Genomic DNA, 25,971 nt, shown 5'->3' with positions numbered 1-25,971 from the left:
TGGAGGCAGGTTTCCTGCACTAGCTTTGTGATGTTAGGGCAGTAGGGGGGTGCCTCCAAACCCAGATACACAGACTCACCCTAGCATATGACTCACCTCTCTGTAATATGCGTCAGCATTCAGCCCACACACAATTGTGCTATCCTTGATACCAGAGAGGTGGGGTGAAAGTCCAAAGGGGATATGAGAGAGAGTGCATCCACTGACTTTCAAGGTTTATACTCGAAACCTTGAGTCTTGCACATTTCTCATTGCTATCCAGATGGGACTCATTCCAAGTGGATGTTTGCAGAACTCCTAAGGGGCATTAGCATCTCCAGATCAGCTTCTTAACCTTCATTCATTTTCTATTTTCTTTCAAGGCCCCTAGGGACTGCCTCGTAGCTTTTATCAGAAACAGAGGCGTGAGGTAAAAAGGGGCCTGGTTCTCTAAGCTAAGAAATGTTGGCCCCAGAACTGGAGGGACTTTAACTTCAAAGTCTCAGCAGGGCAGTCTGAAATTATTAACAGCATTGTTGGTGCTCAAATGCCATGGTGATGGGCTCAAAATAAGACCCCAAATAGCATAGAATAGGATTCCATCACCATGCTCTTCTACAGCTAATATTGAGACAAATCCTTCCACCATTCTGCATTCCCAAATAGTAAAAAAAAAAAAAAAAAAAAAAAAGCCCACTATGCTCAAAAGCAAAGCCCAGGCCTTCCCATATTGTCAGAAAACAAATTATTCAATCAATATGGCCTCTGACTAAGAGCATGGGATGGTGGGCCCCAGGAGATCCTGAATTCTAATTGTGGCTCTGACTATGGTCTCTAGAAAGTCACTTAATCGCTCCATGCCTCAGTTTCCACATCTGAAAAATAAGGATTTAATCTCCACCCTACCTAGGAGCTCTATTTTATCCCATTGTCTTCTCTCCACCAGTAATGCTAGCCTTTAGTGCCCATTAGTCTATTCCCCCACCCTCCTCCCCACCAAACAGCTCTGTGCTTTCTTTGTTTCAGCATGGAATAGGCACGTCTCAAGATGTCAAGTTCCACCATTTCTAATCAAAACAGAATGATTTGACCTTTTTCATTTTGATTCTCCTAAGCAGAAAAATCAAAAAAATTCACTGAAATCATCGTTTTCTTTCAGAAAACTTCCATTTTGATGAAACGGTCTTTTATGAAGGGGAAATTTGTACATGAAAAATTGTGATCCGCTCCATGGTGTAGAAACCATCCAAAGGGTTGCTCTTGTGTTTATGTGACCAGATCCCTTTGGCTGAATTAGTTCTGTCATCCTCTCTTGGGCCCATATATTGATGACCTCAATATTACCATCCTGCAGGCTGAGCAGTGATGCTCTGCCCCTGGGAAAACAACTCTTTGCTGGACTTGGGTAATTGGGTAGCAAGCTCCCATAAATAAGAAGCACGAAGAGCGTGTGTCAGGCTCTTTCGGGTGATGAAGGGACAGTGCAAACACAGAGCCTTCTGCAACAGACAAGCTAAACTTTATTTCCTTCTGTATCTCAGCCTTTGTTCCCCAGCCTCCCCACCTGCCTTCTCTCACTGTAAATGAATCTCAGCATTGCTAAAGTCCCCATCCCAATTCCTGTGTTCCACCAGGAGAATTTCTCATCAGCATTGTAAAATGCCTCATTAGGAAGGAACCAAGCTGAGCAGCCTTTGTTATGCTGGAATCCAAGGGGTGTGAAATGCACTCTTCACTTGCACTGTCTCAGGGTAGGAGATGAGGCAGTTTCATCTGTGATATCTTGCTTGACTTGACCGGAAGCGTCACATGTGAGGGGTTTTATTCTCACACTCTCATCTGCATCCATTGAACTAAGTGACCTGAGAGCCTATCTGCATCTCTTAGCATCAGCCTGCCTCCCACACATGCCCTCCAACTCTGCAGCTCAGGAAGGCATGATCTCGCAAGGGACATGATGATAATAAAAACATCCTAAGCCCCCATTCCCCCATATCCTTTCTCTCTCAGCCCTGGCCTGGCAAATGATGAGCTTCATGTTCTCAAATGGCTTCTTTCCATGCAGTGAATTTGATCAAATGGCTGAACATGGAGCCATAAAAAAAAACTTGATTTTTATTCCACTGTTTCTCGTGTGTGGCTTCCTAACTCTGTTTGCTTCAACCATCTCCTTTTCTCTTCCCTCGGAACTGGAGTGGAACAGAGGATTTGCCAGTCAACTCTCATGATACTTGGTGTGTTTTCTTAAGCCAGCTCCTGGAGTCCTGTGATTATCTGACAAGCTCAGATTTTGTAAAAAAAATAAAAAAGTTTTCTAGCCCTCACAATTGTAGAGAATAGTTTGAAAACCTGAACCATAAAGACTCAAAAATAAGGCAGCAAATAAAAAAAGAGCCTGAGTGTAGCAGCCTTCTTGGAACTTGGAAGGAGTAGCACAGGTTGCAGAGGGAAGAGTTTGGAGGAGGCTCTGGGAAGTCAGTCTGCGTGCACATGGCTGGAATGTTAGCTACAGTTTCAGCATCTCTGTAAATAGTTCAGTTAAAAAAAAGTCAGTTTGGTTTTAGTAACATGGAGGCCTTTCATATTATTACTCAGCACACGCTACATGAAACATCCAAATTTATTCATTTATTTTTTAAATCTCATGATTTTTTAACAGTTGGGGATAGGAATTGTAGTGTATAGGAATAAGAAAAGTTTCCTTAAAATAGTTTCCAGAGTAGCAGCCGTGTTAGTCTGTATTCGGAAAAAGAAAAGGAGTACTTGTGGCACCTTAGAGACTAAGGTTTAGAGACTAAATTTATTATGCTCAAATAAATGTATTAGTCTCTAAGGTGCCATAAGTACTCCTTTTCTTTTTAAAATAGTTTGTGGGCCCTGTAGGTGGTGCTCACTGACTTCTCTGTATTAGAAGCCAGCAAAGGGCACAGCAGGTAGTTTGTGTATTCATTGTGCCCATGAGCTTCATATTGTTCTTGTGCAACAAGCAAAAGACACCACAGCAGTAATGCCAAATTATTATTTATTTGTATTGTGATGGCACTCAAAAGCCCTGATCAAGATCAGGATTTCAGCATGTGCTGGGTGTTGCACCACCCCAGAGGTAGACGCAGTTGTGTTCTGGATGGAGTGGAAGAATCAAAGTTTTCCACCAGGCATAGCAAGAGGGCCTTCCCAAATGCTGAAATCCCCTGGGGCTCTTTTTTTTGTTTTTTTACCCCGCTCCCAAGGATACAGTCTCCAATTCCATTAACCTTTTTCTGCAACTCATGCACAAATGGGCTGCAGATGACAGGCAGGCTCAGGAGAGTAGGACTCTGTCACAATGTGAAAAGCCGAACAACCCTCCCCATGAACACCCCACTCGGGTCTGGGATGATCCCAGACATGGACAGGGGGAGATGCGGGAGTTCACCTAGAAGCTCAGCACCGGGGTTCGTGTCACTTCTCTCATCCTGCTTTGCCTCACACACGGAACACGATTAGTAAGTCCTGCAGCTGAGACAGCCCCTGGGCCAAATTCAGAGGGGGGTATAGATAGAAGTGTAAATTATCCCTAGGTAATTGGGTCTAAGGCTGTCTAAGCTGCTGTAACTCCCAGACGTCAAGGAGCCCTGTAGTGAGGGGTGTCATGAACTGTAGCTAGCAGGAGCATGTAAGTTAAAGCTGCCTACATACTTCACACCCATTCTTCCATCTTCTTGCAACCCCTTGGCACTTCAGTTGCACCAGCGGAGGATCTGATTCAGTGCTCCTGCAAACCCGGGGAGTCTCTGAAGTTAATGGTGACATCTTAAGTTCAAAACTGTTGTAAGGGAGATCAGAATCAGACCTGTAGGCAGCTCTCTGGGTCAGATCCCATTCTCGTACACCAATGTGAAGCCGGTGTGACTCCAGTGACCGCAAATCAACTAGCTGTGAAAGATTAAAATAACTTCCTCATGCCCAACACTTGTGAAACACTCGGGATATGTTTACACTTAAAATGCTACAGCCGTGCCATAGCACTTCAGTGTAGACACTCACTACAGAGACAGGAGAGGTTCTCCCGTTGCTGTAGTTAATTCACCTCCCCGAGAGGTAGTAGTGAGGTTCACATCAGAATTCTTCCGTCAACATAGCGCTGTCTGCAGTGGGGGTTAGTTCAGCATGGCCATGTCTCTTTTCGGTGTGGATTGCCCCTGACAGACATACCAATACCGATGCAGATTTTCAGTTTTCGAAGAGGAGCAAATCCTAGGACCCCGGATAAGTATGCAGAATGACTCTGCTGAGCTACCCAAAGCCCTAGAACCCTACAGAGAGACAGAGGGTAATTATTGCTCCCACAGGGAACCTGGAACCCTCATCCCTTCTGGGGAAGAGGGAATTGAGGATGGAGAGACATCATGCAGATGATGGTCTGGGAACAATTCCTGCCTGAGGTGCACAACGGGAGTGAACCCTGTGTAGGGCTGGTTGGAAAATAAGATTTCCGTTTCACAAAAAATTGTGAGGTTTTAACATTTGTTTCCATTCCAATACCTGATTCAGAGCAGGGACATGAACACGGGCCTCCCCTATCCCTGTTGGCTGCCCTAATCACCTGGCCCTCCCTGGTTTGGGCCAGAAATTCCATCCTGCACAGAGAAACCTCACCAGTGAAAGTTTCAGCTAAAGTGATAGGTTTCCGCCGAACGTTTCAAATTTGATGAATTGGCATTTTCCAACAACAACAAAGTTTTGCAGAAAAAGTCTTGACCTGCTCTAGCCATGTGTCTCTCTTCTCTTCAGAGCTGGGTGGGAACATGGGATTTTTTAATTTTTTTTTGGCCTATCTATTCTTTTCTCTCACCAGTCCGTCCGGTGCATGAGGACAAAGGAGCTCATAAATAAAGCCATGGATTTAAGGTTGGACTAAAATCTTATTTGAAGGGATTTGCTTTCCATTTCATTTTTTTTCATGTATTTTTATTAACAAGTCTATTCAATCAGAACTGGAACTCCGCTGCCTCCTAATCCTGGAAGGATCTTTTCAATGCAATTTTTCAGCTGGATCCTTTCCCGGTCATCCTCCTGTTTTTCAGCACATTCAGATTTCTCAGTTTTTCATCACACGCGGGCACTTTCTATTCCTGGTGCATGGGGATGTTTCAATCATAATTTTGGCTGTGCGCGCATGTGCGCGCGCACACACACACACACACATTTATATATTTATTTATTTATTTGGGCTTAAAGTTTTATTTGAGTTTTATGTGGGGGGAGAAGTAGGAGGGGAATTTCCTGACAGCTTGACACATGAAATTGCAATCTTCTCCCTCCCCTGCTTGCCTTACAGAAATTGTATGTAAACCATGTCTAAACACTGGCAAGTTTCACCATTGCACGAGCACTGGTGCAGCAGTAGCAGTGTGTGTAGTTTTCAGAGTAACAGCCGTGTTAGTCTGTATTCGTAAAAAGAAAAGGAGTACTTGTGGCACCTTAGAGACTAACCAGTTTATTTGAGCATGAGCTTTCGTGAGCTACAGCTCACTTCATCGGATGCATAGCATATCGTGGAAACTGCAGAAGACATTATATACACACAGAGACACATACACAGTGTGTGTAGTGACAGCTGGTGTTTTTTTACCACCGAGTCAGTGAGTGTTGAGGGAAGGGCAGGTCAGTGAAATGGTTGTTGCAATCTCTTATTGTCCTTGTTGCGGATTTACCTTGAATAAGGGTTTTATCTGGTACCCAGATCTCTCTCAAAACTTTGTTTGGGGCTGGGGGAGGGAACAGAAGAGGCAAGAGTTGGGGAAAGGGGTGTGTGAGAGAGACAGAGAAGCCCCTGTAACGTGGCGATAGGCTCTTTAAGGGAGACTCTATGCCAAGCATTGCATTTGTCCTGAACAAACCCAGTCTGGGTAAGGGTCTGATGGGAGGTGTAGTCCAGGAATCACATGACTGTGCTGGGGTTATATAAGGCAAACCTCTTGTCCAATATAGAGACCAAAAATGACCTGCAGGGAAGCTCTGTCAGAAGAGCCAGTGAAACAGTCCAGGAGAGTTTGTGAGGAAAGCTTTGGTGGGACCCCTGGGTTGGGTGTAAATTTTTCAAGGCCTGCAGAGACAGGACACAGAGGGACCCTGGGAGGGAGTGAAACAAGTGAGGGGGGGAAAGGCTTAGAGGAACACAGTGAAGGTGTCAGCTTGTTATGTGTCTTTGGTTAATGGCTTCAGGCTGGGGCCTCGAGAGGGTGGGAGGAATTCCCCCAATCTGCCTCAGTGGGCAAAAACTAGGGCAGACCCTGGGGGAAAGGACGGCTGACCTGGTTAGGACAAGGACTGATAGGTCAGATGTGGAGTGATCATAGGTGTTTTTGTCTTCTATCATTTTTTTTTTGTGAGTTCATTTGAGATCATAGCAATTGTCTGGTTTCACCCGCTGAGTTGTTATCGGGGCATTTGATGCACTGGATGAGGTACACCACATGTTATGATAAGCATGTATAGGATCCATGGATCTTGAGTGGGTATGGGTTGTGGAGGGTATTTATCATCAGAGCAGTGGAGCAATGTCTGCAGATGTTGAATTTTCTGGGGCAGAGTCTGGTGCTGCTTTGAATTGGTGTGTCCTGGTCTGTTCAGAGATTGTTTTTGGTGAGGTTGGGAGACGGTTTGAAGGCCGGAAAAGGGGGTTCAGGAAAGATTTCTTTCAGGATGTGGTCCCCATCTAGTATAGGTTGTAAGTGTTTGATACCCTATATGGGTTTTGTTGTGGGGTTGTAGGTGACAACTAGTGGTGCGTGGTCAGTGGGGGTTCTTTCTCTATATTGAAGCAGGTTCTCTTGGGGTATTGGGGTGGTCCGTTTCATGATGCAGTTTACTTCTCCAGTGGAGTGTCCTTGTTGAAGGCAGTTTTAAGTGTGTTAAGATCTGTATCCCGAACTTTCTCATAAGAGGTCATATTCTATGGTATCTGAGTGCCTGGCTGTAGATAACAGATTTCTTGGTGTATTTGGGGTGGTTACTAGATCTGTTAAGGTCAGCGTGGTGATCTGTCGTTTTCTTATACATCGTAGTCTATAGGTTTCCATTGTTAAAGCTGATCCTGGTGTCCAGGAAGTTGATGCTGGTGTGGGAGTGTTCTAGAGAGAGTCTGATGGATAAGTGGTGGTGGTTGTTGAAGTTGGGCTGGAAATCTGAGGGAGTTTAGGTCGTCTGTCCAGAGGATGAAAATCCCATCGCTGTATTTCAGGTATATCATTGATGCATTTGTCCAGAAATCCTTCCTTGGAGTGGGCCTATGAAGAGATTGACATATTGGGGAGCCATCCTAGTCCCCATGGCGGTTCCCACGGTTTGGACAAAGTGTTTGTTTTTAAATGTAAAATTGTTAGAGGTGAAGATTAAATGAATGAGTTTGGCGATGTGTTTGGGGTGGACAATTGCGTGTTTTCCATTGTCTTGTAGATATCTGAGGCGGGCAGCAGTGCCATCATGGGAGGGATTTTGGTGTAAAGGGAGGTAACAGTCCTGATGGCAAGGAGCGTGTTCTGAGGTTGTTGAGGGAAGGGTTTGATGATATCCTTAAATTCCTGTGTGAACTGTGGTGTGGAATGGTCTTTGAATTTTTTTTCGTAGATGGTATTTGAGAGTTGTCAGTTGGCCTCACAGATGTAAGTCCTCAGAGTTGAGGACTACAGTGACACCCCACTTTGTCTGGTGGTTTGATCACTATCTGGGGGCTGGATTTCAGGGACTGCATAGCTGGCCTCTCGGCAATAGAGAGATGGTGATGTTTGTTAAGGATTTCGCCATTTTTCTACTTATGTCATCCTTAGGTTGTGCTCTCCTAGGAGGAGGCAGTCCTCCTTGAATGCTCTTTGGACATAGTGGGTGCTTCAGAGCAGGGATGGGTCATGCAATAGTCTAAAACTGATCAATGCAAATGATTTGTACAGAAACAGAGCCCATCCCGGCCAATAGGCATCCATTCTTCCAGCGATTGACTAGAACTTACTGCTGTGTTAGTGTTCCAACCATTGCTCCATTTTAAGGGGAAAGGCAAAGCCCAAACCACAGATGGCAGATGCATCGTGTAGTGGAGGACTGCAAAGCACTGAGATACCACAGTGATGAGGACGGTTGGTATAAGAAGCGATGTAGAGTCGAATAAATACCCCAAGGTCTGGGTATTGTGCACTGTGCCTGTACATGACATTCCCATTGATATCCATTTCTGGTTTCCTGAAAGTTTGGGAGTTTCCCAGGCAGGGATGTAGCCTTGACACACACCTCTTCTTTCTTGCACATTTGATCTATTGTGCATGCCCTGATGTTATTTATTGTCAGTGTAGAGTTTGCAAAATACCCCATGGCTGCCTACAGAAAGGGGCCATTCAGAAATGGAAATCTCCTACTGATTGCAGTTCCATATCAAATCTTGGATTTCAAAAAGTTTAATCATCCTTGTTAGCATAATTTGGGTGGATTTATTCCATATCTCAGTGACTTAGCTGATTATTTATGGGACCTAACAGCAGATTACAATTAACTTTGATTAATGTAAAGATTTCTGAGGGGAAAAAAACCACCTTCCTCCACTCCCACTATAATTTATAATGCAGATCGGTTTTGGTGCAGATAAATTGAACCAGGTCATAAACCATCGAGATTCGAAGCATGGGGGCTGTGGGGAGAATCTGTGAGCCAGATCCCCAGCTGGTATAAACTGGAACAACTTCACCAAAGCCAACAGGGCAGTGTTTGTTTGACATAAACTGGGAATCTGGCCTTTTATTTTTAATCCTGTTTTTTCCTCTTTCCTGCTGATCTCTCCTTTGCTAATGCTAAGAGAGGAGAGGGAGAAAGTGGGTTTTAATTTATGTAGATTTATGCACAATACCAATATTTATGTAGGTGTGAGTATGCAGAGAGGGTAGGGGGAGAACAGGGATGTGTCCTCAGAGATGTCCCTAATAAGCAGATGCTGCAATCTCCAGGGATCTTTACCCCAGTAAACAGATCTCTAAGCAGGCTAAATGAGCGAAATAATCTCGTGAGCCTGGAACGTGAGAAATGCTGCATGGCAGAAAATGATGCAGCCTCAAATCAAGGTAATAACCAGAGAGAGGTGGTATTGAAATGGCCAGGGGTGGGGTGGGGGAAACACTGTCTTCACTGGGATGTCATTAGCATTCCAGGGTGATGCTGTGTCCATTTTGAGCAGGGGAGAGTCAGTATGAGCTTGGGCTGGTATTTGAACTACCCTTCTGAGATGAAGCTTTCAGAGATGCAAGGTCAGTTCCTGAGCGATGCCTTCAGGATGAAAATAACTGGGCTTGGGATGTTGCTGTGTCATTTGGGAGTTTTCCCAGAGATGCTCTGTGAATTCAGATCAGTCCAGCACTATCCCGATTCCATACCCAATTAACTCTCATTGGTTGAGATCCTTGGTGGAGGGCTGGTTCTTCTGATCTCCTTCCTCTAGTTCTGGAACTGGACATCTTTAGCAAAGAGCCGTTCTCTGGCAACGTAGTTGCGTCTGATCAGAGTGGCGGGTTAAACTATTTCCTATCCCTTCTGAAGTCTGCTCCTGCCCTGTACATGATGGCTATTCAGTTAGGGCAGGATGCCTTTGAAGATGGGTAACAAGGGATGTGGCGCTTTTCCCACCAAGTCTCTTTTGACCTGGTCGGTGGTAACTGAAAGGTGGCTAATATCTAATGTCTGCTCAGCAGCCGATGTGAAACTGGTGGATGCGTCACAAAAGAATCCCACTACAGCTGGCACCCTGCTGGCAGGCTCAGCAGAGAGGTCAAGAACAAACAGGCTGGGAAACCTTAATCGTCCTCCCCATTTCTTACCTGGAGACGGGGCTCTTGCAGCTCCTGGCTCAAACATACTGGCTGGGCGGCATGGAGGAAGATTGCAGTGCTGCTGTCCCTGCTCTGTGAATAAGCAGGTCATTCCATCACTGAGGCTTTAAGCCAGTGCTGGGGCAGACGTTTAGGGGGCAGCTAGTGCCAGCAACAACTCTGAGCTCCCACTTCTGCCGGGGCACAGGTCTGCCACCAGTCAAACTCTTCCCATCAGATTCACATGGCAGCTCTATCTCCAGGCTGAGAGGAGGGTTACCCTTGCACCGATGACCAGGAGAGCATGCTGCCTAGAGTTACACTATATGCCTCTTGTGCTAAAACATCCTCCCTCACTCAAAGGAGAGACAGTGCTTCTGCCTAGAGGGTAAATGCTGCCCTCTGTAGCCCATGGCAGCCAAGCTGTGATTACTCAGCTTGAGAGCAGCGTGTGTAGTTCCTTCTTCCCCAGGGAGTGCATGGTGGGCCTTTTATGCTCAGCCATGTTTCACGTCTCCAAATCACCACCCTTTACTGGTTAGCAACAAGTCTCCAAGGATGCTCACAGCTGCAGCCTTATGCCCTGGACTCGCTCTGAGTGGGGTTTTGTCCATGTAGTTGTGTTCAATTCCTTAGGCACAGCTGTCTGCTGACAGTGGCGTTTGCACCAGATCTGCAGCTGCCGCTGGCTTGCAAGGATTCCAGAAGGGACTCCCAGCACCTGCCTCAGCCACAGGATCTGTGCCTGGAGCCTGCTCACATGGGAGCACTAATCAAACTATTTTAAACAGCAGAACTTAAAAAGGATCGGGGAGGTGTTTGGATCGACTGCCAGAAACCTTCTTTGTCCTAAGCTTCCCTGCTCCTTCCTGGCTGGGAAGCGTGTGACGTTGCCGGTGCACCTGGGTTTTGTCAGGTCAGAACTGGAGGCTGGGACAAGATGAAAAGTTAAGATCCTGGATTGAGAACACTCAGTTGGGAGGTGTTAGGATCCAGGGGCTGGGCTCATCTCTAGCTAGACTATGGCTGTTAGGAAGGCATCCTCGCCAAATTTCTATGCAAGCAACCTTATGCTGCTGATCATAGAATGAGCCATACGCTTATAGGATAAGCTCTCCCTCGCTTTGAACGTGCTCTTGCTGAAAATCAGTGGGAACTTTGCCATGAAGCAAAACCGAGAGCAGTTTTTCATCCATGGGTCCCCACTCTGCAAAGGTTATATTTAGCTGCTCAGCACCTGCAGGAGTCCCCGGGCACCTTGTGGGATCAAGCACTAAAAGCAACTCTAAGCAGCAATGCTAGTGCAAGAAAAGCTGCCATATTCCATCTCAGAGGCGGCTGCACATCACTGATGAGCAATGTGGCAGCAAGAGGAAGGCCTGGCCTGGCCTGTTAATTAGTAGTTTAGGATATGGGAGACTCGGGTTCGATTGCCTGTTCCACCACAAACTTCCTGTGTGACCTTGAGCAAGTCATTTAATTTCTGTGACTCAGTTTCCCTTCTTCAAATGGCAAAAATAGCACTTCCCTCCTTCACCAGAGTGTGGTAGGGATAAATGGATTAGACTGTGAGGAGCTCAGTAAGCTGTTGTACGACACTGATGGGGGGCCATAAAAGTACTATAGATAGAGCACAATCCCTCCGCCTGCAGGACCAGCCTCAAGTCTGCATGGCTTGCTCTATTAACTACAGCCAGCTGAGTCACTGGCCCCCGGTCTGCTGATCACTGAGCAGTCCCCTTTGTGGATGAAAAGGTGCTATTGGAATGCACAAGGCATTGTTCTGCTTAACATAAAGGGGCTTGCGTGCAGTTGTTTCTTTGTGCCGCTGACCTCGGGGTGATGTCCTCCCTCTGAGCTTTTTACCAGCTGTAGTAAATGTTCATTCTAGATTAATTCTGTCTCGGATCAATAATTAATGTTGCTGCATCCTTTACAACTCTCCCCAGCGAGAGGGAGAGAGAAGCTTGGTGACAGGATAGCATTTCACACGTTCCTTGTCAAAAGATCTTTGTTGTACGCAGTGGTGTTGTCGCCATGTTGGTCCCAGAATATTAGGGACATAAGGTGGGTGAGGTAATATCTTTTGTTGGCCCAACTTCTGTTGGTGAGAGAGACAAGCTTGTGAGCTTACACAGAGTTGTTTGTGAAGAGCTGAAGAAGAGCTCTGTGTAAGCTCACAAGCGTGTCTCTCTCACCAGCAGAAGTTGGGCCAATAAAAGATATTACCTCACCCACCTTGTCTCCCAAAAGGTCTTTTGTATTCCTTGAAGACCCCTCTGGTCCAAGCTCTATCAGGCTTTTTATATCATAGATGCATTTTACTACTTTAGGGAAAGCAAGATCTCAGGGCATGTTGATTGACATGGTCTTTAATAGCGTCCCTCCTTGCTACGTACATGAAATCCACCTAATGTGCTTGCCCGAGTCTGTGAAGCAGAGCCCTCGCTGTCCAGACACAGTATCTTGTTTTAAGGGGGAAGTGCTGCTGAAAGGTGCCAGATGGCAATGGAGATCAATCCTCCAACCCACAAGATAGACAGGTTCCCCACTATTGCACCTCAATCCTGGCCTAGAGGGAGATCCCCTCTAAGAATGAGAGGGGAGTTAAGTCTCCATAACTCATTCAATCCAGGCCTTTCTGGTGGGACCCCCCAAAAAAGAGGACAGATGAGTAGACCAAGACCACCAACTTCCTTTTGGCCACCAAACAACTGTCAGATCATTGATGTCCAGCTGCTAACAAACTGAGTCAGACTTGAAGTGGTGACCTAAGGTGAAAAATCTCTGAATCCCATTACCAGCCCCCGGAGCCGTCCAAGTAACTCGTATTAAAAATCAAAGTGATCTTGATTCTGTCTCTTTAGAAGACAAATAGGTCAAGACAGAGCAAGTTGGAATCAGAGCTCCTTTAGCCTCCGGCTCCCCTTGAGACAGCTCGCGACACATCAGGGTTCCTTCCCAATTGCAGTTTTGACTAATGCATTTGCCACTGGATAGAGAAATCTAAAGCATCGATGTTTATTTCTATAATGGAGAAAACTAGCAGCGCAGCTGGACTTAGCCATGCTGGTGGCTATCGAGGAGCCTTGCCATTGCACCTGGGACATAGGACTTGTAATATGTTTACAGTATATGAGACAAATGCTCACTTAATGCTGTGTTTCAATAGCTCCTTTCATGCATGGATCTCAAACAGATTTTGCAAGTCCAAACGTGTGGATTATGATTTCCTTTAAAGAAACTGAGGCAATGATAGGTGCTGCAACAGGCCTGTATTCTCCCAGAAAAGAGTTTTGAATGGAGCTAACTGAAAAATGCCAACTTTGCATGGAAAATTTTGAAAGATCCTGGGTTTATTTGGGAGTTTGGGAGGGGGGGGTCCCTCAAAATTTCTTGTGATTTTGTTTTTTGTCGAACAAATGAAACAAGAAAAACTTCAGTTTTATATTTTTTTCTCAAATTGATTCCAAAAACTGATTTTTGCCTGTTTCTTTTTAGAAAATGTTGACAGCTTATTTTCTTCACAAAAAAATACATAAAAGTAAATCCTTTTTTGTAAAAAAAAAATTGTCAAAATGGCTTTTATGATGGTGAAAAAAATCGATGATAAATTTGGAGTTGTAGTTATTAATAGAAGTCAAGTCCTGCCTCCTAGTTCCCTCCCTAACTACTGGTTACACTCCTTCCCCGTCCACGGGTATCACAGTGAATCAGTGCTAGACTGAGCAACAGAACCCAAAAATTCTTACTCTCTAAACACCCCTTCCCCGATCCTTCTGACCAGAAAAGGGAAAAAAGAGATTCTGAGTATAGAAAGAATAAAAATGTGACTAACGATGTAGAATGCAGACTGCTGTTCCTCCAATTTAGTCTCTTTGGGACGAGGACTGACTCTTGCTATGTGTATGTACAGAGCCTAGCATTATGGGCCTAGACATCAACTGGATTCTCTAGACTCAGTAATAGGAGCACTGACATTTGGAAGAGCTGACTGGTAGCTCATAGTTAGGCTTGACAGAATTAGATTTTTATTTTTTGTGCCTGTTTATTTTTAAGCATTTTTCCATTTTTATAAATGTTCACATTTGTGGGAAAATACGGGAGGAGCTCAGACGGCAATTATTTCATGACAGTAGAGGCTGACATTCAAAAAGTTAAAGCTTTATAATCGTCAAAATCCAAATACTCAACATCACACGTTAGGATACACAAGCAAATATCCTTAACGCAAACACTGATAAGTTCTAAAGCAGCATTTTTCTTACCTGGGCTATCTGTAAATTTTGATCATTATCGATGGGAATATTTTTTTCGTCAGTTTGTATGCGTGCAGCAAAATTGACATTTCCAGACATTTACTGGGGTAAAATTCTAATCCTTCCAAGTCTACTCCTTGCACAGCCCAGGACCATCAGCTCTCTCTCTCTCTCTCTCTCTCTCTCTCTGTGCAGGTTTTTATTGCCAGGGAAGTCTTGCAACAAGCAATTTCTATTCATCTATCTGGGAACATACGAGCTCTTGTTCTTGGTTTGTTTTTTCCTCAATCAAAATAAGTCGTCTAGCCTGAAAGACCAGTTTCACTCTTATGTCTAAAAAATAGCATGAGAGACAAACCTAAGGGGGCAGAAGGATCCTGGTGCTGGAATAGATCCTCAGCTGGCATAAAGCATTGAAAGCTGCACTGCTTTATACCAGCTGCGGATCTGGGCCCTCACAATGGGAGAAGCTTTGACACAATTTGCCTATATTCTCCCTCCTTGCCCCAGACTGGGCTCAGGAAAATCCTCTGCATGCTTCCTAGCCAGCACCAATCGGTTGGTGACAAGCAGCAAGGCCCTAGCACCTGGCCGCATGCCGTTGGTCTTGTAACACAGGTTCGTGACAGCGTTTGTCTGTTAATGTGATTGATGCCATGGGAATGGCTAAAGCCCAGCTCGTAAATCTAGCTGTGCAGACTTCATGCCGAACATCGGTTGCATTGATCACTGAATCGAAGAGTCTGTGGCTGAGTCTCGTGGGGTTCCTCCCACAAGGCGTCTTCACTTGCGAGTCCATTAATCAGAGCTTGGAAGAGCGAGCACAGCCTAACTCTAGCCTTGCGGTTGCAATACACGGTGTGGCTTTCTCCTTGTACCACATACGCTTGCATATAAAACAACGTGCATGTAAACTGATCCTCCCCGCACTGCCCTGCAACGTGCTAAGATTGAAACAAAGAGCCTATAAATAATCCAATCCCCCACCACAACCTGTGTTACCGCACCACTCACTTCTGTTGTCCTCTTCGTTTGCCGTGGACATCCTCTCCATCCTTCAGCCGCTTTGCCAACCTCATTGTTCTCTCTGTGCCCAATTGCCTTTCCTCTAGGCATGGCAAGGCATCGCTCAGCTACCTTCTGCTCATCTATTGGTGCAACAATTGGGTTACTCTAATTAATCCATAAATACGTCAGTGAAATGGGTTGATCAGCCTTGGTCTCTCAGTTGGGCCCTGATCTAAAGCCAAATGGCATCAGTGGAAAGCCATCTGTTGACATCAGGCCCATCTTGACTTGAGATTCCATTATGCCTTCCTTTATCTTCTAGGTGAGAGTACATGGTATGTTGCTTTTACAGTACAAGTGTTCAGATACTCCAGTGCAGATCAGGCAATAGAGTTGTCTGGGGGTAAGGGGAGGGGTGGAAGCAATATAGGGAGTGCAAACTAATTAGAATGGGACATAGGGAGAAAATGTGTAAATATCAAGATTAATTGTGAAGGGTTTTTTTTTTTTTTTTTAGGCAATATACTGTTTGCTTTGCTGTAGTTCTTGACCTGCAGAAGGGACTGTGGGATTTATTCCTGGAGTCAAACTGGTGCTTTTGTCTCACACAGAAGGGCAAACACCTTTGGTGTTTTTTTTTTTTTAAACTAGTTAACTTGTTTCTGATAATTGGGGGGGGGGGAGGGGGACAAAGAACAAATATAAAGTCTCGCTGGGACAGAGCACCGTGATCTTGCTGGAACATTCTGCATCTGAATTAAAACACACAGTGCCTGTGCTGCAGAGAGTGAGGGTTCTCTGCATTTCAAGGGGAAGAAAACAGAAGGACCAACATCTCCATAGCTACAAACACCATCCAGACCAGGGAGAGGAGTGTTTCCTTGTGGGGGCGGGATTTGGAGTTATGTTTGGTGGCTGGCCAGAAGTACTTAAGAAAGAAGTATATGAACAGGAGTGTGTTGCTGTACTCTGCCTGTAGGAGGAGCAGAAAAAAAATGCTCCGTTTACAGATTTAAGCCCTGAGGGAGAGTGGTGTAAGTGGTATATGCATGATAGTTACTGTCTTAGCTGACACATTAGGGACTGAACTGGCGACCTCAAGAGCTGAAAGCATGAGCTAAAGTACCGTAGCTCCTTACGTCTGGTTGTAACAAACACACATCCTCACCAGAATGGGCACGCTCACCGGTGGATTATGCAGGGCTCTTACCCTCACGGGGTGCTGAGGCTAAGGGACTTGCCCAAGGCCAAACTGAGGGATTCTGTGGCAAAGCAAAGAACTGAATCCAGGTCGCCCAGTTTCCGGGCAACTACCTAACTACTGTACCGTCCCCCCTCACAGAATTCTGGGCTGCTCAAGAGGCCAGAGCAGGCCCTGGTGTTGCTCTAAGTTATGGCATCCCATCCCAGGCTGTGCCACTGTGTTGCCTAGACCTGCACAGAAGGTCAACAGTGCTATGGGGCTGTCTTTCTGAGCTGGAACTTTGCGAGGGAGCTTTTGTAGAGCAGTTTATAGCAGCTCTCAGCAATGCCTACACTGCGGGAGTTCTCCCCTGGCAGGCTATGGGCTTTTACAGGCAGGGGCTTGTGCAGGGGGGTGTGGGGGGCAGTGCTTCCAGGACTCCTGAAGAAGGCAAAGGGGCAGGTAAGGGACTTTGTCTCTCTCACAAGGTCAAACACTTCCTCCTCTCTCGCTGGTTAGCAGAAGGAACGAAGACCACTGCAAAGGGCAGCTCTCTCACTCCAAGCAGGAGTGTGTTTCGTAACTTTAGGTGCTCAGGCATATTCCTGCATCGAAGAAACTGAGATGGAGACAGTGAAATATGGATTTTTGCAGCGTTGCAAATTACAGCTCATGCCCACACCTTGGCTATGAATGCATACTTCTGAAGAATGCGCAGGATTTTGGGGAGGGGGGAGAGGACATGTGTGCAGGGAGAATGATAGGCTTGTTTTAGCAACCGCATTTAGAATAGCAATAGCAGCAGCCATGTGGACTGGCCAGTCTTCCAGTCCTACAATTCTATGATTCTAAATGCTAACCATGTTTTGTGCTGCACACCATGGTCATGAACCAGGGAACTCGAATTCTTCTGCTCTAAAAGCATAGGCTGCTGCCCCTGGAGCTAAAAGAGAGTGTTAGAATTGTAGGACCTATGATACACAGCTGAGCTGTTCTGAATCCATCCAGTGGAGGACAGAGGCCAACTCATTGCATGGTTTAGCTGTAAGGTGCTTTGGGATTTGTTTAACTGCAAGGGCCTAGGTAAGCCAAAGCATTCGGGTAGTTGCAGGGCTGAGGGGGGAGCGGTACTAGCCTTGTGTGAGCATTCCAGTCTGGATACTAGGGGAGTTTTGGGGAATGCTTTTACTGCCCCCTCCCTGAGAAGCCTTAAGGCCTGTGAAGTATCTGTCTTTATGCACCCCCTCTCTGAAAAGCTACCGCAAAATCATCTCACCCCAAACAAGAGTCCTCAGGAGTGAAACCGCTGAGCATTGTCTCATTAGGAGGTGTCAATCACAGAGGATGGAATAGGCTGTGGGAGGAAAGTGGCTGAGAGAGAGAGAGAGAGAGAGAGAGCTGGGAGCCAAAGACGGGCGGGGAAGGTGCAGGGGAAATGGGAATCTGACGGACATAGTAGTGGGAAGAATCTCTGACACAGCAGCTGCACCACCAGTCCTTGCCACTGAGTACACCTGCTCGACTGCACCCTGGAGCACGAACAACATTCCCCCTCTCCCCACCCCCCCCGCCCATGCATTTGGCCACTCCATCCTCCTCCATGTACAAAAATAGACTATGCAATAGACACCTGAGCGACCAGAGGCACTTGCCAGGTTCTCTTCGCCTGACCTGAGGAAAGGGAGAGGAGCACTTCTGACACAGAAATAGCCGTACAGGGCCAGGCCTTTGCTGGTGTACAAGGGTGTAACTCCACTGAAATCAACAAAGCTTCACCAAGCTACATGAGCGGAGTCCCATGGCCCCCTGTCTGCGGTTTGCATGCATTCATGTCTTCTGAGACTCCAGCACCAGTCAGGGATTGCATTGCATTCAGTAGCAGGCAGTGGAATTTGCAACGTGGTGATTGGAGGATGGAGGAAATGGGAAATCTGCCTTTCATGATTACCTAAGCAAGCTGCAAAAATCAATTGCCTAGAGCAGAGATTGGTCTTTAGTATCCCCCAGGTACCAGTGTAATTTCCTTCAGCCTTTATTTAAAGAGTTGATTTAAGATGGAGTCAGAAGGGTCCTTTGTATAAATTTCTCTGTTATTTCTTGTCCATCAAGTGCCTGTCTGTTTCCTCCTTCCAATCTCGGCATCTCCCACAGATCCTCCTGACCCTGCTCTCTCCTCTTCCTTCCTCTCCTGAATTGTTTCCTACCTGGGTCATACAGAATACACCCCCTTCTCTTCTGGCATGATATGGGGAACTTTAGCCTCCCTAAAACAGGAACCCTTTCTGAGTCTGAAAACCCACAAACCTGCTTCCCCACACAGCTTGATTCTAGCTCTGTCCCCTCTATCCACCAAGAATCTGCAGGGAAAGGGAAAGAGACCTCTGCTGGCTGAATATCCTAATGCAAGCAAAGATATCATTGCTCTGCAGGGAGAACAGAGGGACAAAGATGCAATAACATCCTAGAAGCTGGGAACATATGTCATTTGCCTGATGACTAGGTTGTTATCTGCAGCATATTGCACAGTGGATTAGGTCTCTGCCTTCTTGCTGAGCATTGTGGAAAAGCTGCCCCTAATTCAGAGTTAAAGTGAAATCAACCCATCTGAAGGTGATGAAGCTGTAGCCCATCGTGAAGTTGGTTTAGCCGCACTGGCTATTTTAGATCTGGTTCAGCAAAGATCAACTCATCTGTTTCTGCTTTAAATTACATGTGACACTGGCTTATTTCATGATAACCCAGAATTAAACTAACTGCTGCCTGGTTTACTTAGTCTGTAGCGAAATGGGTCCAGGTTAATGAGTCTGCACCCGCCAGTTTAGTGTGGATTTGGCTGGCAAACAGCAGGCGCTGGCATAGATAGTACATAGATAGTAGCTGCCTGAGTTTCGCTGTACTATAGGCCTACCTGTCTGTGGGGTTACTAAGCAGCTCAGCGTGTGTAGACACAGCAATAGCAAATCTTGACTGCTGTTGATTATGATCCATTGGCTGCACCAGCAGCAGAGGAATGATGGAGCGTTGTGCCATGACTGTTCCTTAGTGCCACTCAGAACTATGGTGGCTGATTGACACACATAAAGTGCTCCCAACCTCTCTGTCCCTCCCCAGCCTCAAGCAAATCCACATACTCCCACCTCACTGTCAAAGCCCTCCTTGCCTTTTCTCCCTGTGTGCGCTCCCTTTCTGCGCACCTCTCCTCATCTAGCAGGAGTCTCTTTTCTGCCTTTTCCCACGGCCTTATCGTCTGCAGCTCCTGCTGTCTGGAAAAGAGGTCTTCCTCTTCATCTCTCCATTTTCCCCAAAATTTCCCTGAGTTCCTGGCACTATAGTGCTTATGACACACACTAAAGCACTTCTGATTCCATCCAGCAGAGGGCAGTGATACAGTGGCCAACTTATTACAGTTTATCAAAGAGAAGGTCAAGAGGTGACTTGATCATGGTTCACAAGTGCCTACCAGAAAGAAAACTTCTGATGATAGAGGGCTATTAACCTAACAGACAAAGGAAGAACAAGATACAATAAGTAGAAGCTGAAGCTAGAGAAATTCAGGCTTGATACAAATATTGAACAATGAGTAACCATTGCAATAACTGACCAAGGGACAGGGTGGATTCTCCATCAGTTGAAGTCAAGATTGGATGTCTTTCTAAGGCCTGGTCTACACGTATAATTTAGATCCCCATAGTTACATCCCTTGGATATGAAAAACTCACATCCCAAGCATTGTGCTATGCCCACCCAACCTTCAGCGTAACCATGGCTTGGTTGATAGAAGAATGCTTCTGTCGATCCAGCTATTGCCACTTGGGGATGTAGGTTACCTACAGTGATGGAAAACCCCCGTCCGTCGCTGTAGGAAGTATCTACACAACAGTAGCATAGCTACATCACCATAGCTGTGCCGCAGTAGTGCCCCTGGTGTAGCAAGGGCCTTAAAAAAGGGCTCTAACTCTACCACAAGATATGGGCTAAAGGCAGGTATTATTGGGTGAAATTCTTTGGCACGTGTTATTCAGGAGGTCAGACTAGATGGTTATAATGATCCCTTCTGGCCTTAAAATCTACGAATTACAGCATGATAATGCACGGTCTGTTCTGCAAATCTTTCTTGCTTCAGTACCACTCGGAGCACCAGGGTCTCAATGCTGCTCAGAGTCTGGGCAGCACCACTGAGAATCTCATGTCCCTCGTTAGCATGCCTGTTAGCACAGCTGAAAGTGTTTGACATGAACTCCACAAATCCCAGGATTACCACAGGTAGCTAAATGTTTGTATAGTGCTTTGGAAAACAGAGAACAGTGTCTTTAAGTACTTCGGTATTAGTATTGTCATCAGCCCTCCAAGGCCTCTTTGCTTGGCGTTCAAGCTGTGTTCATGCACTAGGACGTCTTTTGAACCATCAGGAAACCATCTGTCAAAGCTTTATGTGACCTTTTCGGGGCCCTCTCTGGATGCTGAGGAACATTCTGGGGTCTCCGTGCTTTAGGAGACATGACGTTCAACCTGTGTTTGCTAAGAATATGCACATAAGGCAACCCACGCAGTCATTACTTAGAGGACTCCTAGTCCTGGTTCCAGTGAGGCTGATACGAGTGCGCATGGCCCCATCCCACCTGATTACTCACTTGGCAGGTTCTGAACGAGACTTGACCCACGGGGGAAGCTCAACCTGAACCCATTCCAACCCCCACAAATTGGCCAACTTGGAAGTGCTCATACAGTGCTAATACCTGTCCTCTTGGTGTCATTTAGAATACACTTGACCATGCTCTGGAGCTTCCAGACGTGGTCTGGTGAAGAGGGCACTTGATTAGTACCTGGGAGAGCTGGGCTGTCTCCTTAATTATGTCGCTGTGTGAGCCGAGGCAAGTCACTTCCCCTCCCCGTGCATCAGTTTCACCAGCTGTATGGCATGTATGATAATGCTTGAAGTGCTTTGAGATCTGTGAAGCCGAGTGCTTAGCAGGATTTGAAAAAGGATGGGACTTTTCCACGGCGAATGAGACTGTCTGGAGCTACATTAATGGGATTATTCTTTTTAAAGATAGTTTGGAAGGGCTACATAACCCCACCTGCTTTTGAGAGTATAAACCGACCTCTGCAGGAGGAATAGGGGAATCTTCTTACTGTCTACATGCATGTTCCTCATTACCATAGCATTTGAGTACCTCCCAGTCATTAGTGGATTTGCCCTCATGATACCACTGTATGAGAGGGAAGGATTAATCTCCCATTTTTACTGGGGGGAACTGAGCACAGTGTAGATCAAGTGACTTGGCCAAGTTCACAGAGGCAGTCTGTGGCAGAGTGAGGAATCAAAGCCCAGTCTCCCCAGCTCCACTAAAATCATCCTTTCTCCTTGGGGGCAGGTTATTCGATTTATTTCCCATTTTGGGGGGGGGCGGGAAGGAGGGTGCACCTTCCTCTGATGCATCTGGCGCGAGGCGTTGTCAGAGACAGGAAACCTGCCACTCCAGAGGCCAGCCTGCTGTCTTTCTTCCTCTGCTCCTCATCGGTGCCATCCTTGAACCCACTTGGCATGGCCGTCTCCTCCTTCCACCACCCTTGCAAGTTGGTCACCTGGCTGGAAGCAGGTTTGAAGGCGGAGTTCGCCCATGTGTTGCCAGCAGCCAGCGCTGCTTGAAGCCGGCATCTGCTGCCAGGCTGGAGGAGGAATCCGCCTCCTATTTCACTTGCCATGGCTGCAGCAGCAGCGTGAGAGGCAGGGGATGAACCGGGAGCCGTGGAGACGTTTCGCCATTAAGTGGTGTAATTTAGTCTCCGCTCGGTGTTTTGATTTTGCCCAGCTGAGTCTATGTGCATTTAGATTAATCCTGTTAGCTGGCAGGAGCAGGGCTGCCTGCCGTTTATCAAGTGTGCTTGTGTGATTTCTTATTTGATATGCAGCCGCCACGGAGAAGGACTTTGCTGCCTCGCTTCTGTCTCTAGCGAGGCCCTCTAGACAGACCATGCTTGGAACCCAGGGGAGGGAGGGGATCCCTTGCTTTTTGTTGCATTCCTTGGGATTGTCTGAAATGCAAAGAAGGGGCCAGCTCCTCAGAGACTTCCAGGCCCCTCTGGGGATAATGGCTTGTTTCGTGACCATTGCCGTCTACCATACTATTAATATAACTCATGGGCTTGTATGTGTTTGTTCTACGGCACTCTAGTGGTTGGAATTGGAACATATCAGCTATATGTCATAGACCCCATACAGCTAAGAGTAAATAAGATTCTCCTTTAGCACAAGTGATAGGGGTGCTTTTAAAACAGGAAGCTTTGAGCTCTATCCCAGCTGCCACTGTTAATTTCTGAGTGGGCACGCTATGCAGCAGAGTCACTAGCCATGAAGTCCTAAGTGGCCACAGGTTGGTTACGGGATAGATCTGTCTTTTCAGGTGTGTCACAGTTCCTTCTCAGGAACGTTATCCTAGATTTATGGGGCTAAGCTCCCAGATTCTAAATCCAGGAGCGGTGAGGAGGGAAACAAGTCTGTGTTTTGATTGTAGGAAATGATATGAAAGTGGTCAGTCTGATTCAATCAATGTGAGTTTTGCCGGCATCAGGACTGCAGATCAAAGCTGTATCCTCTGTCTTTTTTAAATAATGCACAATGAGGACTTCTTGCCGCTAGATGTCATTGAGCAAGGAGCCTAGCAGGGTTGTAGTTAAGGAGGGCAGAAGAGCCTGGTAGAGTCTGACCCTGGGACAGAGCTCAGGGTAATAGCTGGTTTTGGGGATTATTCACTGAGTCCTCCAAGGCTGGTCCAATCCTAGCAGGAGCTGGCAGATCAGGAACATTCAGTCCCAGAGCTGCTGCCATTAGAACTGGCTGAGTATTTTTCTTTAAAAAAAAAATAAAAATGTTTCAGCCAGAAAATGGTCCTTTTTTCCAAATGAATCTTTTTGCAGAAAATTTATATTTTTGTTGAAATTTTTCTTCCTCCCATCCCAATTTTGGGGCTTTCAAAATACAAAGCACTTTTGGTTTTTGATAAAACTGCCAAACTTCCACAAAATAAATGGACGCATAGAAAATACTTCCTATATCCCAACCAGCTTTACTTACCACGGGCCTCATTGGCATTATACCTGCAGGTTAATGGATCCCCACCTTTATAACAGAGAATGCATACTGCATCCTGAAAGAAACACCCCAGAGTCCTCCCTCCTAACGCCACCATCTCGGTCCTGCCAGAGTTCTCATTTTGATCAACAGCTGGCCTTTTAGCCAGGAGGATTTTGCTAATGTAAATCTGCTGCTCATGACAAGTGAGAATGGATGAAGTCGATTCATCAACACATGCTCCTTGGCTTCTGTTGTATGCATGGTTCGGAAAAGCGGGCTCACCGTCTCCTGGGAGAGGAAACTGCAGTCTTTCTATATCCTGGCATTCACTGTGTCCACTGTGCCGCTTGCTCACCAACTGACCCATAAACACATTGGTTTTTTGGAGACCTTGGTGGAAGGGGCATTCCAACACATGGAGCAATCAATGGGAGGACTTCCTGAATCAGGACTGCAAGTCAGGGCCATGTCGTCTACTTTTCACATAATGCCTAACTAGCCTTGCAACTAGATATTGTTGAGGCCAAAATTCTAGTGCTTTTCAAAATAGGATTAGACATTTATAAAAAGAGCGAGAACACTCACAGTTATGTCAGGAAGCATGGTCCAATGGTTAGGGCACTAATTGATGACTTCGGTTCAAATCCCCGCTCTGCCACAATCTTCCTGTGTGACCAGGAGCAAGTCACTTAGCTCCTCTGTCCTTTACTTGCCCGTCTATAAAATGTGGATAATAGCACTGCCCTGCCTTGGGACAGGCTGCCTCCCAAGCACCCCAGAGGTTATTCTGCAGCTCCCACCTCCTCAGTGCTTCTCAAACAAACTCTCCACTGTCCAGAGGAAACCAAAACATCCCTCCTGCCTCCATGGGGTCCAATTTATTCACGCCTCAAGTAAACAGGTCCCTCCAGGCCACAAGCCCAGTTCAGTGTCTCTCTCCCCTTACTTGGGGGGTTCCCAGCCCTTTTCCCTAAATCTGGGCACACTTCAAAGTCTCAGAAAGAGCTAATGTTGCTTGCTGCAACCTCTGTTTCATGGAGATCACCCACCTGTCTGCCTCCACCTGCTGCTCTTTTAGAGAACCAGCTCCTCCCACAGGTGTGCCTCCTTTAGTAATCAGGGTTGGCTAGCCCCAGGCCCTCCAGCCAGGAAGGGGCAAACCACCCTGGTCAGCACCTTAGATATCTAGTTATTACGATTTTAAAAAAGAGGAGGGGTATAACATAAGAACGGCCACACTGGCAGGCCAAAGGTCCATCTAGACCAGTATCCTGTCTTCCGACAGCGGCCAGTGCCAGATTCTTTGGAGAGAGTGAACAGAATAGGGCAGTTGTTGAGTGATCCATCCCCTGTAGTCCAATCCCAACAGTCAGAGGCCTAGGAACACTTCGAGCATGCAGACGCACCCCTGACCATCTTGACTAATAGCCATTTGATAAACCCATCCTCCATGAGCTTAGCTAATTCTTTCTTGAACCCAGATTTGGCCTTCACAACATCCCCTGGCAACGAGTTCCCCAGGCTGACTGGGCGTTGTGTGAAGAAGTGCTTCCTTATGCTAGTTTTAAACCTGCTGCCTATGAATTTCATTGGTGAACCCCTAATTTGTGTGTTATGTGAAGGGGTAAATAACCCTTCCCTAGTCACTTGCTCCACACCCGTCACTCTTGTCTAGCCCTCTGTCATCTATCCCTCCTCAGTCGTCTCTTTTCTAAACTCAGCAGTCCCGGTCTTTTTAATCTCTTCTCATGGGGAAGCTGTTCCACGCCCTTAATCAATCCTCATAAATCCTCATCTTTCAGGGCATAAGCCAACGACTAACTGATGGGTGTCAGGAAAACGCTCCCATTATGGACAGGTTATTCCATAATTGTCCACTGTGTTTCTTGCATATTCCTTTTAAACATCTGTTACTTTTCACTGTGAGATGGGAGACTGGCCTAGAGGAATCCATTGGTCTCATCTAGTCTGGCATCTCCTTTGTCCTTGTATCTCCTGATTCCCCATTCAAATTTGTCATTTTCCCTTTGTTAATGGAGACTGATTATTGTGGAGCAGAATCCATCTCATATCCATTTGGAAAATCTGATGCAAAGGCTTGACTGAGGGCTTTTTTATTTTTTTAAAAATTATTTTTAATAAAATTGGAAGTCATCAAAGAAAATGAACCTTGCTCAGTGGTATTCAGGCCTCAGTGACTAGGCTGAGATGGCATCTGATAAATGAGAGGTAAGAAGAGTTTCAGGAAATTTGCTTCTGTTTCTTGGAAGCACATGACTGAGCGAGGTTAATAATCTGATTCATTAGTTTATATCTGTGTGAACTAAATGTAAATCTTGAGTCAGCACTGTATATCCTCCCACCTGGATGTTACCACTTCCAGCACAGCCCAGACTGTTCGCCAGTTGGCCAACGAGCGCCATCCTATGGTTGATCAGTGATCAATGTGAAATGAATTTGGTTAGATTCTGCCCCATTCCTAGTATCTGTATTAAAAAAAAAATCTCACGACAACTGTCGAGAGCTGGCCTCCTTGTTGGCCACCAGCGGAGACGTCATGCATTGAAGAGGCAGGGAGGGGCCAATGTACCACTCACTCCTAGAGATGGAGGCATCCTGGCAGGAATGAAATTTGCCCTG

Source organism: Chelonia mydas, chromosome 22, assembly GCF_015237465.2.
Source record: "Chelonia mydas isolate rCheMyd1 chromosome 22, rCheMyd1.pri.v2, whole genome shotgun sequence".
Taxonomy (NCBI): Eukaryota; Metazoa; Chordata; order Testudines; family Cheloniidae; genus Chelonia; species Chelonia mydas.
The sequence above is the reverse complement of the archived record's forward strand: the minus strand, read 5'-3'. Positions refer to the sequence as shown.